The following is a 16,818-nucleotide window of genomic DNA, read 5'->3' on the forward strand; positions in this document are numbered from 1 at the left end:
ATGATTGCAATGATATTTGAGTTACCTGTGTTCTTCAAGCCATGCCAGGTATTTCATAATAATAGATTATATTTATAATGTAATGCTAATCGATATAGATTTCATCATCGTTCAGAACACTAAATAATACATTTTCTGTCGGATTTTTTTTTAATATGAAGCCAAGTTAGATCACAGAAGATTATTTAAAACACTAGACTTGCGTTATATAGTAAGTTTGGAGCACAAACATAATTTTAATCTCATAAATGGTCGTGTATTGATGGTGTGCTAAGCTAACATGCTAGCGAGCCCAGGCGCACCTGCCACGAGCAGTTATTGTTTTATGATTTTTTTCTAAATAGGAATGCTTACTGAAATGTTTCAGTGCATTTGATACCAGTTTCAAATATTTAGTGAGAATTTTGATAAAAGAAATTAGGGTTTGAAACCCTATGAATAGCCTGTGAATAGCCAGTCGTTAGTAGCTATAATGCAGACAAAAGAAATGCATATTTAGATCCATAATAACCAGTCTGGAGAGGTGTGAATGTGTACAGGGGAGACTGACACTGAATGGGGCACCACAAAACAATAGAGACAATAGACTGAATAGATGACTCAGAGGATGACTAAACATCAGTTTGCTAATAGAGTCTAATCAAAATAAAGTAATTTGACATGATCTTGAAAAACATTTAACTAAATACAGAGTTTTATACTTATCATTTTCAGATTTTAAATATAAAATGGTCAGACATGTGGCTTTAGCTGCAGTGCATTTCTAGATTGCTCCAGGGCCAACTTCCATTTTATTTTCATAAAGATGTTTCATAAAAATAAATTTCTAATAACTTTACAAAACTTTGAAGCTATTTAAAATTGTTTTTTTTCATTATGACAATAATTCATTCTACATTTACAATAAACAACCAGGTGTCAGCTTTCAAATGAGATCATACTTGTGCTTTTAGTGCAAAGGGTTCATGAACTGTATCTGTTTCAGTTTGGGTATGTGATTTCTGGGGATTTTTCAAAAGTGGGCTTGAAGCTTAACAGGTTAAATTGTCTAAATTAGACATTAAATTACATAAAATATGTCCACATCTGAACTAGTTTTTAACCTTGTATGGAGATTCCCTGAACGTCTATTGGACTTACAGAACACGTATAATCTGATCAAATTGTAATTGAATCTATTCTGAAGTTTGTCTTACCTGGATGTGAAGCTCGAAGACCCCAGGTAACAAAAGTGCTTGGGTATCTAAAGACCAGGAAAATGTTAGATGTTAGAAATAAGGTTAAAAAAAATCAGTTGTAAATGTAACTTCTTTAAGTAATAGGTTAGAAATAGTATAAAAATCTAGACCAAAAATCTGTCATTAATTGACAATGCAGCATTAAAATATCGTGGATCAAATCTCTAAAATCAGACAGACTACTAAACATACATACAGTCTAATCTGTGCATCTGCTTTAGTAATGCAAAAGTATAATAACATAATCTCTGAGTTCTGTCAAAGACACAGAACACACAAAACAAAGTGTTGTCCATAAAACACCACATCTTACTTTCCCTTATTTGCCCGCACAACTATTGCCTGAAGGCTCGAAATTGCGACCGTTTCGATCGCATATGATCCCGAAATTTAATCTGTGCAATCTAAAAATATAACTGAGGGCATTTGTGCAACTAATTATTACATACGTAACTTGTATGTGTTTTTAAACACTGCTGCTGTTGTCTGCCGATCGACCACACTGTGCAGCCATCTTAGCTTACCATGTGTGCAGGATAGCTAGCTATACAATTTGCAAACCTAACCTCAGCTCCCTAGTGGAGTAAGCGATTTTGTGACTTTAGTTTACATCACCAGTCATTCGGCTAAATTTGCTCAACTTACCGTGTTAATCAGACCCTGAAATTCAGATCCGCTGCAGCGACCAAACAGTTGAAGTGCCGAGGAAGATATTGCATCTGTCTGGAGTCCCCGCCAGTGAAAAAGGGATAATGCCAACTTATAAAATTTAAAATATTTACGTTTGATGAACACACCTGTCACATCGACAGCTGCTCAAATAAATTGTGCATTGTCAACTCACTTTTATAACATTTATTGTACACAACAACCACATACAAATAACTACCCAAATAAATTGCATGGGTTTTATTTAAAATATATTGTTATATAAAAACTGATATATTTTAAGTAAAGAGGAAGTATTTTGATACTCTTTTTGTATAAAACCAATAAAATAAACTAGATTACAAATATTTAAAATATATAAAACCTACTTTGTGGGTGTAGCACTTTTTACAGTGTGTGTATTAGGACCTGCAGCTGTTGCCTATGCACCTTTGCGTGTCCTACCATGCCAGTGACGTCATCGAATCTGCCAGCGACAAGCGCAATTTTTGTGTTGCTTAAAAAAAGCTATATTGATATTTTTAATTAAAAATTTTAGTGTAATTTACTTTTAATTGTCATAAACAACACGTTATCAACGTCGATTTTTTTCAGTTCAGTTCATCTTTAACTATTGATTCATAGCATGATGCAGTTATTATTAAGTGTTGCCAAAGTTTCTGTTGTTTCAGTGTGTCTGCAGGAAACATTTGAGGCTGTTATTGGCGGTTCTGTTCTCCTGCCGTGTTCTTCCACTAAACATGATCATAAACTTGAAGACACTGATGTGCATTGGAGACACAATGGCAGCCAGCTTGTGTATGATATAGTCAAGGGTAAAGATTCACTACAGTTACAGGACCCTCTGTACAAGAACAGAACTGAAAGTTTCCCACAGGAGTATGAGAGAGGAAACTTCTCCATCAAACTCACAGATCTCACTCACACTGATGCAGGAGAACACAGCTGCCTCATCACACCCTCATCTGAACAGAAGACTGTACTGCTGATCATCAAAGGTGTGTGAAAATAGTGGATTAGGGAATGAAGTTTTTAATTTTAAATTAGTTTGCTTTAAAATTTAAATATTGCAAGATGTTGATCCCATATGTGAAGTTCACTAGTGATGTTTCAGTCTGAATGCTGCTGTATATAAATTATAGACGGATCTATTATCTTTATCACTGTGAGGTAAAGTTTCCAGTTATACGGTTTTGTTGCAGAATCAACAGCAGAAAAAGGAACCGCATCGACTGAACAAGAAAACCAAGGAGAAACAGAACCAGACAGTGTGGAAACATCATCGCCTTGGCTCTGGGTTGGCATTGCATCTGTAATTATAGTTACAGGTATAGTTATAGGTTTTATTGTAGCTTGGCGGATAAACGACATGGGCTAGACGCTCATGAGGTTGCACACATGAATCAGTAATAGCTGATGATAATAATAATAAAGCATTTAACAGCAGAAACTGCTTGAGCTTTAGCGCTAAACACAGGGGTCCGGGGTACGAATTCATTAGAATTTGTTAACTCGTAAAATATGTACGAATTAGCAAAAATCGTACGAATTCGTACGAGGGAGGTCGTATGAATTCGTACAAATTAGCCACCTCGTAAAATTTGTACGAATTACTGTGAGATCGGGTTGAATTTTGACTTTATGATTGATGATTGAATTATGAAAAAATTATATTATCACATTAAAAAGTAAAAATTGACAAAGACCTAATTATGATAAAGAAGTCAAAAGTGATGCACCTCAAACCATCAGATTCATGTGCACTGAAAAGCAGAGCGACTCGCAACTCTTGTATTTACCAGAACTTAATGTTCCTACAAAATAAGTTTTATTCTGCAACTGCTAAAGTATTCGTACGTAATTAAAGTATTACGTATTCTTGCCTTAATGACTATATTTATGTTTTGTACCCTTTACGATTGTCACTTTTAAGTAAAATGCCTGTACTTGTCAGTGTATAAAGTGTGCTATAAATAACTTTGCCTTGTCTTTCCACTTTATAAGTTATATTTAGTTTTTACAGTTTTCTGAAGCAAAAGACACTGTTTTGTACTGTTTTATTCTTGCCTTATGCACTGCATTCTTATTAACAGAATAAGATCTTGAAAAGGTACATTTTTGGTTGAAAGACAAGTGAGTCTGTCAATAAGTTGCTGCCTTAAAAATGATGTACTGTAAACATTCATCTTGAAAATATTGTTTTATTTGCAGGAACTGTGAAGTGTTTAACATATTCTCATGTATAAACAGAGGAAACAAGAAGTGTATTTCATTGTATTTGCATGATCTTATTATGATCAAGACCCAATAAAATGTTTTGATGAAATAATGCATCTGTCAGTTGTTTGGATATTTCTAATCATACTTTTTACAAAAAACAAATGTTTTGCATTTACATGTAATCATTTGGCGGATGCTTTTATGCTAAGTGTGAAAGCAGAAATGTGGTTTGTGGATCCGACGTGCCGTCCGCGACCCACGGTGTGTTTCAGAGGTTTAACTATTTGAAAGACAAAACTCCACAAAAACAAAAGTAAACATAATACATATCTTTGGAAAGCTGAGATACTCGTGATTCGAACGATATAAACCATTTTAAGATACAGTCAACACAGCGGGTACAATCTGTCTCTTTGTCAGACCACCAACAGCCACATAAACAAACCCAAACTGGAAGAAACTCACCCATGAAGCCTCCTGTTAGTCCACTGATCCATTACATTCCAACTAAAACGGTTTGGGTACACTGTAAAGGGTCCATACAATCCAATTCAATGAAGTATTTAGTCCATATAACACATTTCAATAAACACCCACGGAATGTTGAAGTAGCATTTCGCGTTAGCCGATAGCGCTATCACAACTTCGACGGTAGGGGAAGACTCATGAATATTCATTAGGGAAGTCATCCCTGATTGGTCTTAACCCCAGTGACGGGTAGGTTTATGGGCGGGGTTAGGGGTAGAACCCCAGTGACGGGTAGGTTTAGGGGCGGGGTTAGGGGTAGAACCCCAGTGACGGGTAGGTTTAGGGGCGGGGTTAGGGGTAGGTCATCAGACCCCCAGTGACGGTTAGGGGAATGAATATTCATGAGTCTTCCCCTACCATCCTGCAAAAAAAAAAATTCACGGCTCGGTCTAGCTTCATTTGAAAAGTAAACATTGAAGAAAATGTGATGTCAAAATGGCCACTGACCCCTGAACTTTTGATAGACAGGTCATTTGAGCCAATCCGTCCATGAGAAAGGTGTCACCTGGTATCGCCAAGGAGCGCCAATGATGAAGAATTGTACCTCCCTCTCTTTGAGTGACAGTAAATCGATCCAGTTGCAATAGAGAATGGAAATGACGGTATTTTCTGATAGCCAATGAATTTCTGTAAAGATTGGTATGCAGCTTTTGTGGGACGAATCCTCAGGTCATGCGGAAAGTTCGTGCGCAAAGTACCAGAGTGAATCCATAACTTCTCACAAAAAATCTGTTGTTCCTGTTGCACCTTAAAAAGTGTCCGTGTGCAACGCAAAATGTACTTTAGTTCCTAGTTAACATCAACACTCAATATTCATGAACAGATTAAACAAATATAACAAAAACATGTTCAATAACAGAAATAATATGTATGGCAGTTATACTCCCACCAAATGACTATTTTGTCATTTCACCTCACAATTCAAACCTTTTCACACCTTAATTTTAATCATACAGTATACCTTAAACCTTACAGTAACATAAAATACTGTTTCCGTGAAATGGTAACCTTAACCTTTATTCTGCCTCAAGCAGTACAACTGTCTTTTGTACAGGCCTATCAAGGTAAACTGGCTTGGAAATGCGTCTTCCCTGGCTGTCTAAGGTCGAGTCACTAATTAACAGTTTCACCTTTCGAACCTTTCCATCAGTGCTCGGATACACCTGTGTCACCCTTGCCAATCTCCATTGGTTACGTGGAGAACTGTCCTCCTGCAGGATGACAATGTCGTTAACCTTCGTATTTCTCTTCTCTTTCTGCCATATTTGTCTTTGCTGAAGATTAAGGAGATACTCCTTCTTCCACTTTGTCCAAAATTCGTTTGCCAAAAACTGCACCTGGCGCCATCTCTTGCGCAAGTATAGATCCTGACTCACAAACTCACCTGGAGGTGGGAATATTATGTTAGACTTCATCATAAGCATGTGATTGGGTGTGAGAGGTTCAAGGCTTGTTGGATCATTTAAATGCTCGGTTGTCAGAGGTCTGCTATTTATAATAGCCATCACTTCATATAGAAAGGTTCTGAGCGAGGCACTGTCGAGTCGTTTAGCAGACTGGTCAAGGATTGCAGTTAAGACACTTCTGATCGTCCTTATCTGTCTCTCCCATACACCTCCTATGTGGCGATGATGGGAAGTTCATTATGAACTCACATCCATGTTCCTTTAACTGTTCATGATCCAAGTTCTTCATTGCCTTCATGAACTCTCCTCTTGCACCTACGAAGTTTGTGCCTTGATCACATCTCAACTGTCTTACATGTCCGCGTATTGCGATGAATACACGCAATGCATTGATAAAGGCATCTGTAGTGAGGTCATCAAGCATTTCGATATGTATGGCTCTAGAGCACATACAAGTGAAAATAAGACCATATTTCTTTAGTTCCTTTCTTGCTTCCTTCACATAGAACGGTCCAAAGCAATCTATGCCACAATATGTGAAAGGAGGTGTCATTTCCATTCTTTCTTCTGGCAAATCTGCCATTTTTGGATCTTGTGTGTTCCTTCTGAACTTTCTGCATGTTGTGCACTTGTAAATATGTGAGGCAACTGCACTGCTGCATCCTATGACCCATACTCCATTGGATCGCAATGCATTGGCAGTTATTCCTCTTCCTTGATGATGCACCTTTTCATGGTAGTGCTTAATAAGCAACGATGATACATGACTCTTATTTGGCACAATGGCAGGATGCTTGACATGCGGATGAAGAACAGATCTTGTCAAACGTCCTCCAACCCTAAGCACACCATGCTCATCTACAAACGGACTCAGTTTGTGTAGTTTGTTTACTTTGTCTTTGGGTTTTACTTCCTTGCCTTGCTTTATACCTTTGATTTCACAGCTGAATTCTTCCCTCTGAACCAACTTGATTATAAACAGCTCTGCTTCCCTTCTTTCCTCAATACTTGTAGCTCCACTTACTTTATCTTTGATGCCCTTGATCTGCTTAGCATGGCGCTTTAGAAGAGCAATAGCCTTGACAGCTCTTTTCCAGGCAGAGAACTTTGTTAGACGTTCTAACAATGACCTCTCCTCCCTCACCTTGGTGTTGAGCACCAGGGCCTTCCGAAGTTCCGGATTATCATCATAGACTTCTCCCACCATAACATCTGCTCTGGGTAGCTCTCTTTGCCATAAGAAATCTGGGCCAGTGAACCAATTTGAAGCAACAAGCTGATCTGCGGAGAGACCTCTCGACGCATGATCCGCAGGATTATCTTCAGACCTTGCAAAGTGCCATTGTTTAGGATCTGTAGTGGACTTGATTCGTTGGACTCTGTTCGCTACGAACACATGAAACCGTCTGGCATCATTGTTTATATAGTCAAGTCAAGTCACATTTATTTATATAGCGCTTTTCACAATACAGATTGCATCAAAGCAGCTTCACAGTGATAACATGAAAGTAGTACAACACAGTTCAATAATATTGTTGAATATTAAATATCCCCAACTAAGCAAGCCAAAAGCAAGGCGACAGTGGCAAGGAACCAAAACTCCATCAGATTGGATGGAGAAAAAAACCTTGGGAGAACCCAGGCTAGTCAGGGGCCAGTTCTCCTCTGGCTAACAATCATAGGGTTTTAAAGAAGCTTTACAGTAAGTGCATATCAGAGAGTACCTGGAAAATACATTTAGTTAATCATGTTAATCATATAGCCTAGGACGACCTTCGAGTCAGTCCAAAAATGTTCTTGAAGACCCTCTATTTCAAGCTCATTTCTAAGCATAACACTTATTCTTGCTGCCACAACTGCAGCCGACAACTCAAGCCGTGGCACTGTGGTTACCTTGGTAGGAGCAACCCGTGCTTTTCCCATGACAAGCGTGCAGTGAACATCTCCCTTGACGTCGACTGCTCTGAGGTAAGTACATTCACCATAACCGATGACACTTGCATCTGAGAAGTGGTGAAGTTCGTACTGCTTGACATCCTTAAAGTTATCTGGGATATAGCACCTTCTAATCCTTACATTAGATAAGTTTCGAAGATCTTGTAGCCAGATTTCCCACTGTGATCTTAGCTCTTGTGGGAGTGGCTCATCCCAAGTTACTTTGTCTCGACACAGTTGTTGTAGGATCTGCTTTCCACGGAGAATAAAAGGCGCTACAAACCCCAATGGATCGTAGATGGAAGCTACTGTAGAAAGTACTCCTCTTCTGGTATTTGGGTGTTCCTTGACAGTCACTCTGAACTGGAAGTCATCAGAGGATACACACCATTGTCATCCCAAACCATCCCAAACCCACATCCATATCTTTGACACTTTCAGCACACTCTTCCTTCGGTATTGATTTCATTACCTCCTTACTGTTGGAGATAAATTTGTGTAGTCTAAGTTTGCCTGTGCTGCAAAGGTCTCTCGCTTCCTTAATCAGTTGGATTGCTTCAGCGTCAGATGTTGCGCACACCAGCCCGTCATCAACATAAAAATTCCTTTGGATGAACTTAACAGTGCTTGGGTTAAATTTATCCTGACCTTGAGCGGCTAGATGCTTAAGTCCAAAATTGGCACATCCAGGTGAGGAGGCTGCCCCAAATAGGTGGACCTTCATCCGAAAAATTGAGGGTGGAGACTCTAGGTCACCGTTCTCCCACCATAAGAACCTGAGGTAGTCTTGGTGCTCAAGCCTTACATGGAACTGGTGAAACATTTTTTCCACGTCACACATGATGGCAATCGGGCCTTTGCGAAACCTACAAAGGACTCCCACCAAGGTGTTTGTAAGCTCTGGACCAGTAAGAAGTTGATCATTCAGTGGCGTTTCTTGGAACCTTGCTGAGCAATCAAAGACCACTTGTATCTTCCCAGGCCTATGGGGGTGGTATACGCCATGGTGGGGAATATACCAGACCGGTTGATTGTCAAGCTCTTCTTCAGGGACCCTTTCTGCGTCGCCACGAACAATGATGTCTTTCATAAACCCCAAGTAGTCAGTGCGGTATTGCTGGTCTCTCCTGAGCTTTCGTTCCAAGGACATTAGGCATTGAACAGCACATGATTTATTATTTGGTAGATTTGGTCTGTCTTGTTTGAAAGGTAAGGGCATTTCAAAATGACCGTCTTGCTTCTGTCTGATTCCGTCTTTCAGTTTAGCCAAGAAGTGAAGATCTTCTTGAGAGAAGGTTGTCTCTTCTCCACCTCTCTCACTGAAATCAGATTCCAACATCTTAATTATGTCATCTGGAGTGACCATTTCACTGACCTGGGTATGGCAAACATAGTGTACTTCTCCTTTAAGCTGGACCATTGCATTCACTTCAGGCATGATTTGTTTTACGATTGAAGACTTAAATCTCATCATTTAATATTGTTTTTAGTTTTATTATTACTTTTTATTGATATTCATAACAGTAGTATTATGTATCTGTTTTGTACTTTTTATATGCATTCATAATCATACGTAATCATTGTATTTTGTGAATTCTACTGTTCACATACTGTTCTGAACATATGTGGGGAGAGAGACTTTGGGTGCGTGTTGAGAGACTGAATGTATAGTGTTTTTCCACCAAGTAAAATATGCATTCCTATGTTAAGGGGGACCTCTCTGTTAAGGGGAACCACATGTTTCTCTGGTAATGCAGTTTTTTTTTATTCAACATATAAGAACTGAAGCTCTTTGTCTAGGGGAGAGAGAGAGAAATGAGCGAGATGCTGGAAGGAAGATCTTTGTCCGGTCCATTGTCACTCTCTCCCTTATGCCTTATATAAATTGGTAAAATAAATAAATATCTTGGCAGAATAACTGGTGTCTGTTTCCATGAAATTAAACAATCATAAGGGGAAGCAAGATTTTTAAATCTACAATTTGGCGTCACAGGAACAGGATCGCATACCCAGGCATTTGTCTCAATCATAGCAGGTAAGACTTTTTCCTTTCTAAAAAGTTCTGAGTCTGCCTGATGATTAGAGACAGTGACTGAAACTGCTGAAAAGAACTGTTATTTGAAGTACCAGTTGTTTTGCCAATGAATATAAGACATAAGGAAAAAAATATATATATATATATAAAAAAAAAAATTAATTTGAACTAATTGACTTATTTAAGTTGTTATCTGATCAGTACATCTCTAACAATATTTGATATGTTGGGATGGAGATGGATCTTTTTTAGAAAGAAGGCCATCTAGTCAGAAATTTGGGAGAATTAGCTATAAGACGGTTAAGTTAGGAAATTTGCTTGGTTGCATCTGCGACGTGGTTGGATTGTGGCGGGACTGTTTTAAAACGATGGCAGATTAATCCCTAAAACATCCAACACACTGAAGATTCGTTCTCAGAAGGAGACGAGGAAAGAGTAACACAAGCGATACTTGATTTATTAAAGCGGTTAAATGTGGCGATACTGTAAAAACGATGGCAGGGTAATATCTAAAACATTGTAACACGCTGAAGTAATACAAGTATAAAAGGCGCCCTTTGTAACTAGCTAGGATCGCGGGCATTCTGAATCTGACCGTAAAGCTGTTCAAATATTTGAGGATACTGATCTGAGAAGACTTCAAGAGAAAAAAAAAAATAAAGAAAAAAGAAGAAACAAAGAAATTAATCTGAGATCAAATTAAAATATTAAAAAAGAAAGAAAATAGTTCTGAGTTAACTGAAAAACAAAACAAAATACTGAAAAACATTGGAGTTAACTTCTCTTTAAATTTTTCTTTTGTTTGAGTGAGGGAAAGAGAGAGAAGCAGCCCCTTCCTTCAGAATTTCTCTATACCTTCACACACACACACACACACATACACACACATATACAGTTGGAGAAGGGAAAGAGGGGGAGAGAGAAGCAGGGTAGCCCCCCTAGAATTCGCACACACAGCCTGCAGCTCTGAGCACACACACAGACGCATCACATAGGCTGCAGTTTCTGAACATAGACGCACACATAATACATAGCCCCCCCCCCCCCCCCCTAGAATTCACACACATACATACACACACATACATACCCATAATCCAGCTGTTCTGAGTGCACAGACTTTGAATACTTTACAAGATGGCAGAAAGTGTCTGTAACAGCAGAACAATATCTGCTTGGTATCTAGACAGAAAGGACAAGAAACAAACTAAACTTTTGAAAAAAGGACTGGATATCAATGCATCTATGGATGCACAGTTAAGCTGGTTCGAGTCCCAAAAAGACAAGATCAAGTCAAAAGCATTCCCAATACTGGCAGCTCATTGGATTGTGAAACAAGGTGGAATTTGTTGTGATATAAATGGTGGTCCAGTTCCACTTGTTGAAGCAATGAAGCCTCAAATTGAAGCATATAATAAGCTGAACAAAATCATGTCTATCACATGTTCAGAGAAAGAAAATACAACCAGTGATGATTCATTTGATCCAGATTGGACAAATATAATAACTGAAGCTGAAAGGAAATATTCACAAGCACCAGTGAAATCCGTGACAACTGTAACGCCTCCTCCTTACAAACCAATCTATCCAACTTTGCCTGAACAATATACAAGTTCATCTGAACCTCTGACACAGCTTCAAGCTTCAAGATCAAATGGAGGTCCAGTTGACAAAATGTATGTTGCATCTGCACAAGCAGCTCCCATAATAACGAGATCTAAATCAGCCCAGCCAACCAGAGACATGCTGCAATGTACACCAGCTCGTAATTATGGATCTGACTGGGATGATGAGACAAGAGATGACGACATGATCACAGTTGACAAGATCGGTCCTGAATTTTCTTCACCTGTGATTAAAAGGGAAGAATTACAATCAGAAATGATGACAGAAGAGAGACCATTCACACCAGGTGAACGGCAAGCCATTCTCACAGCTTTGCCTCCTCTGAAGAGGCAAGATCCAAACACAGAGTTTTGGCGAGAATTAGACTCTCTGGTTGAAGCACATCAAATGTCATTAAGAGATATACACACCATTGTGAAAGCTAAAAGCCCAAGAGACCGATGGGAACTCTTGCCATCGTCGATAACAACAGCCCAATGGGTAGACTTGTGGGTTGATGGCCAGGGACGACCCCTGGGTCTTTGGCAAGCATTAGATGTATTCCGAAAAGAAATCCAAGAAATCTTGGGAAGCGGTAAAATTCCATTCACATCAGTGACATTGATTAAGCAAAAGGATGATGAATCTCCAGATGAATATGCTCTGCGTAAGTGGAATGCTTATGAGAGATGGGCCCTCTGTGCTAAGAAACAACCCGACAGAGATGACCCGACAGTTCACTGACACACTTTTGGATGGCTTTAGCTCTAAATACCAACAAGCCTTATCACTTGGAGTTAACCCAGGCGAAACATTTGACCAAATTATGCAATGGGCTGGCCGTCTAGAGATGGCTATGAGATCAAACAAGGAAGAGGGAAACAAGTCAAATCGAAGAGGAGTGGCGACAGCTCAATACAACATGGACACAAAGAATATGATGATTGTTTGCAGCAACTGTGGCAAGCGTGGCCACTCAAGAAAAGATTGTTGGGCTAAAGGAGGTGGAGCAGAAGGTCAAGGTCCATCATTTAAACAAGTCAGTGCGAAAAATCATGATGAAACCTCTCAAGGAAAGACGTGGACTGAAGCACAAGTCCGTCAGCTGATTGAGGGAATTATGCGTCCGCAATAGGAATCAGCGGCCCCCTGTATTAGCAAGAAAAGAGACAATCGCCTTTTCATCAATGCATTAATAGGGGGCCACCCATGCGACATTCTGGTCGACACTGGAGCAGCCATTTCAATAACAGATCTGAACCTACCTACAACAGATGAAACTATGGAAGTTGAAGGAGTTGGAGGAGGTATCACAACATTTCGCAAAAGTATACAAGTTCCACTGCAAATACATGAAGATGAAGTCTTATGGACATCTTTCTGGGTGGGACCGAATTCACAAGGAAGCCTTATTGGCATGGACATTCTTCCATTGTTGAACACGATCATCTTCACTGACAGTCGTCAAATCGCTACAACAGCTGGAATAATACCACACGAAGATCGCACATGTAATTTAAGTTCTGTTGGTGCAGCAAAACCAATCATCAGAGATTGGGGAACAGATGGTGTGTGGGGTCTTGTGTGCAGTTTATATCCAGATGTTTGGGCTAAACACAAATTGGATTGTGGCAAAGCCAACATTGACCCCGTTGTTATTGAGGGGCCGATACATGCCCCTCATAAACAATACCCTATCCGACCTGAAGCAAGACAAGCCGTGGAAGAGATTGTGGCAGATTTGGAAGCTGAAGGGATCATCAGACAAACTTCATCTACCACTAATAGTCCTGTCTGGCCTGTCAAGAAATCTGATAATTCATGGAGATTAACCATTGATTACACAAGACTTAACAGTGTAACACCAAAACCGCATCCTATTGTGGCCAATCCTGCCACCATTCTGAATGATATTCCAGGTAATTCAAGAATTTTCACGGTACTGGATGTACTGTCGGCTTTCTGGTCTATACCTATTGATGAAAGATCCCAAGAGAAATTGGCCTTCACAGTGGGCGCAAAACAGTATGTTTGGAACAGACTCCCACAAGGTCTTAATCTTTCTCCTGTGGTATTTCATAGAACTTTGGATCAGTTCTTAACTGAGCGAAAAGCTGAAATTGAGAGTTCAGGAAGTGTGTGCCTCCAATACGTGGATGACTTGTTAATTGCAAGCCCAGACGAAAAGAGCCATATATTTGCTCTGAATGTTGTCCTACAAGCCCTTGGGAAAGGAGGATTCAAAGTCAACCCCGACAAAGCACAGCTGGCCAAAACTAAGGTTATCTACTTGGGCCAAGAAATATCTGTTGAGGGAAGGAGAATGACAACAGAGCGTGTAGAGGCATTACGGCAACTTCCAAAACCTCTAACAGTTACAGGAATGCGGAAGGTGATGGGACTTTTTAACTATTGTCGTCAGTATGTACCTGACTTTGCGAGCATCACTAGCCCTCTCATCGACCTGTACAAGGGAGGAAAGCCTGGAGTGGAACAGATAAACTGGACATCGGAAGCTGAGGAAGCGTTTACTTCTATGAAAGAAAAACTGACTTCAGCCCCAGCCTTGGGGCTTCCTGATGGACGATTGCCATTTCATTTGTGGACCAGGGTGGGAGATGAGACCTACTCAGCAGTACTGTGTCAAAAACCAGGTGATCGATACAGACCAGTTGGATACTTTTCCACAAAGATTCCTGTCACAATGATTGGTCAACCACGATGTATACAAGCTCTCGATGGTGCCACATGGGCAGTGGATGCTGTGGAAAATCTGATAGGAGCACAAACGATCATATTGCACACTCCACACAGTATAGTGACGCTGTTGAACAACACAAACATCAAGACCATAACCGACGCAAGGAGAGCAAAGTGGGAGGCAACTTTGTTGAACAAGGATTTGAGAGTGGAAATCATCAGAGACACATCCCTTAACCCTGCAACAATGATGCTAGAACCACATGAGGGAACACCACACGAGTGTGAAAAACAAGTAGAAGAAGAAAGTCTTGGTCCTGTTAATCCAATACCTCTTGAAAATCCAGACAAGGAGTTATGGGTTGATGGATCCAGTTACTATGTTGATGGAAAACGACATACCGGATGGGCTGTGGTGGAAGCTGATGGAACTGTTGTGAAGAAAGGAGCTCTTTCTGGGCAATATTCAGCACAAGTAGCTGAGCTCATGGCACTTACGGAAGCTTTTGAACTATCGGAAGGAGATCGAGTCAACATCTACACAGATAGTCGTTATGCTTTTGGCGTGGTCCATGACTACCTTGCCCTGTGGAAAAAACGTGGACTTATCACTAGCAGTGGGAGCGAAATACAACATGCTTCCATAATTCGTCGCTTGATTGCAGCATGTCACTTACCCAGAGAAGCAGCCGTGATTAAAGTAAAATCACATCAATCTGACAAGTCCAAAGAAAGTCAAGGAAACACGGCAGCGGATGCAGCAGCTAGAGAAGCAGCTCTACTTCCTCTTACTCCTGTTACCGTGGTAGAGGAAAACAGCAAAGACAATCCTGAGCTCCATCTTCTTTCATATCAAACTGAGACAGATGAAGAGAAAGAACAATTGATAAAAGCGGGAGCGAAAGAGGATGATCAAGGTATCTGGAGAATCCCAACAGGACAAGGGGTGATGCCTATCGGAACAAGAAGAGAACTAATGCAGCTGTATCATGGAAAAGTGCATGCTGGAGCAAAAGCAATGAAAGCTCAAATCAGCAAGACTTGGTGGTGGCCACGGATGATGAGAGACATTGATGATTATTCTAGGAGATGTTTGATCTGCCTGAAAGCAAATGTGGGAAAATCTGTAAAGGTGCGAATGTCACATGCACCCAGACCAACAGGTCCATGGACACACCTCCAAATTGATTTCACAGGACCTTTATCACCCAGTGGAGGGTACCAATACATTCTAGTAATCATGGACAGATTTACTAGGTGGATGGAAGCATTCCCTACGAAAACTTGCACTGCTGAAGCGGCGGCACGAGTAATGGTTGAAGAAGTTTTTCCTCGCTGGGGTCTTCCATATGAAATTGATTCTGACAATGGAACTCACATCAATGGAAAACTGATGAAGGAAGCAATGAAATTGATGGGGATCAAACAGAAATTCCACATTCCGTACCATCCGGAAAGTTCAGGGATGGTAGAGAGGATGAACAGATCGTTGAAAACATCTTTAACCAAAGCCATTCTGCAGACTGGTCAAGGTTGGCATAAGTTATTACCTGCTATTCTGTGGAACCTGAGAGCAACTCCAAACAGAGTAACAGGACTAACTCCTTTTGAACTGATGACTGGAAGAGCAATGGTTCTACCTCCTGATGCTCCGCCACCTGCAGGAACAGGAGGAGATTCTACTTTGTTCCAAGAGAAGTTACGACGCTATCTCACAATGCTGGACAAAGCTACCAAAGACAATAATAAGAAAGTGCGAGAAGCTCAACAGCAATGGGATGAAAAACACACCACTACTGACATTCCACACATTCCTGAGTTAGGCAGTTTTGTTATGGTCAAACTTATTGTTAGGAGAGGTTTAGAACCTAGGTGGGAGGGACCATATGAGATACTCTTAACAACTGATACAAGTGTTTGCCTCAAAGGGAAGGGTGTAGGAACAGATAGATGGTATCATTGGTCACAAGTTAAACCTTGCTTAGTGAATGAACAAAGTGATGACGGCTTATGGCCTGAGATTGAGCACTGTTCATCCATTAACTTTAAAGACTAGGAAAAGGAGTGATGATTAATTATTTTTCTGCTTCCATTTCAGGAATCAATTCCATTGACATTGATTAGAGATGGTCGCAAGTTATTCTCGATACACCACAACAATGGTATGCTTGTTTTTTAATTTTACTTGGCATTTACCAAGGAAGCCAAGCTTTATGGACTCCTCGAGTTCAAGGAATCACTCGGAATGCAACTCTGAAATCTGGCCAACATTTTACTCTACCCTTTATTTCCAAATGGGGATTATGGGATTGGGTGCCACGTAATGATAAAGAGCTTGCTAAATATCGTGAGGGCATCTACGGTGGATGTGACTTTCACCATCAATGTTACAAAAGCAGAGTAATTTGGCCGGTGAAAGATGGGGGGTATTCTGGTAGTGCTCAAAGGCGAGAAATTTGTTCAAAAGAACAATGTGAAATTGTGG

General features: G+C 40.2%; 1 long non-coding RNA gene across 1 annotated transcript; it reads left to right on the forward strand.

The window, feature by feature from the left end:
* Positions 1–2,550: 2,550 nt before the first annotated feature.
* LOC130103551 (uncharacterized) lies at positions 2,551–3,271 on the forward strand. Its single transcript, XR_008809370.1, has 2 exons — positions 2,551–2,905; positions 3,110–3,271. It is a non-coding gene; the product is annotated as an uncharacterized LOC130103551 (long non-coding RNA).
* Positions 3,272–16,818: the final 13,547 nt, after the last annotated feature.

The sequence above is a fragment of the Rhinichthys klamathensis genome, unplaced genomic scaffold, assembly GCF_029890125.1.
Source record: "Rhinichthys klamathensis goyatoka isolate OS25496 unplaced genomic scaffold, OSU_Roscu_1.1 h1tg000289l_1, whole genome shotgun sequence".
Taxonomy (NCBI): domain Eukaryota; kingdom Metazoa; phylum Chordata; class Actinopteri; order Cypriniformes; family Leuciscidae; genus Rhinichthys; species Rhinichthys klamathensis.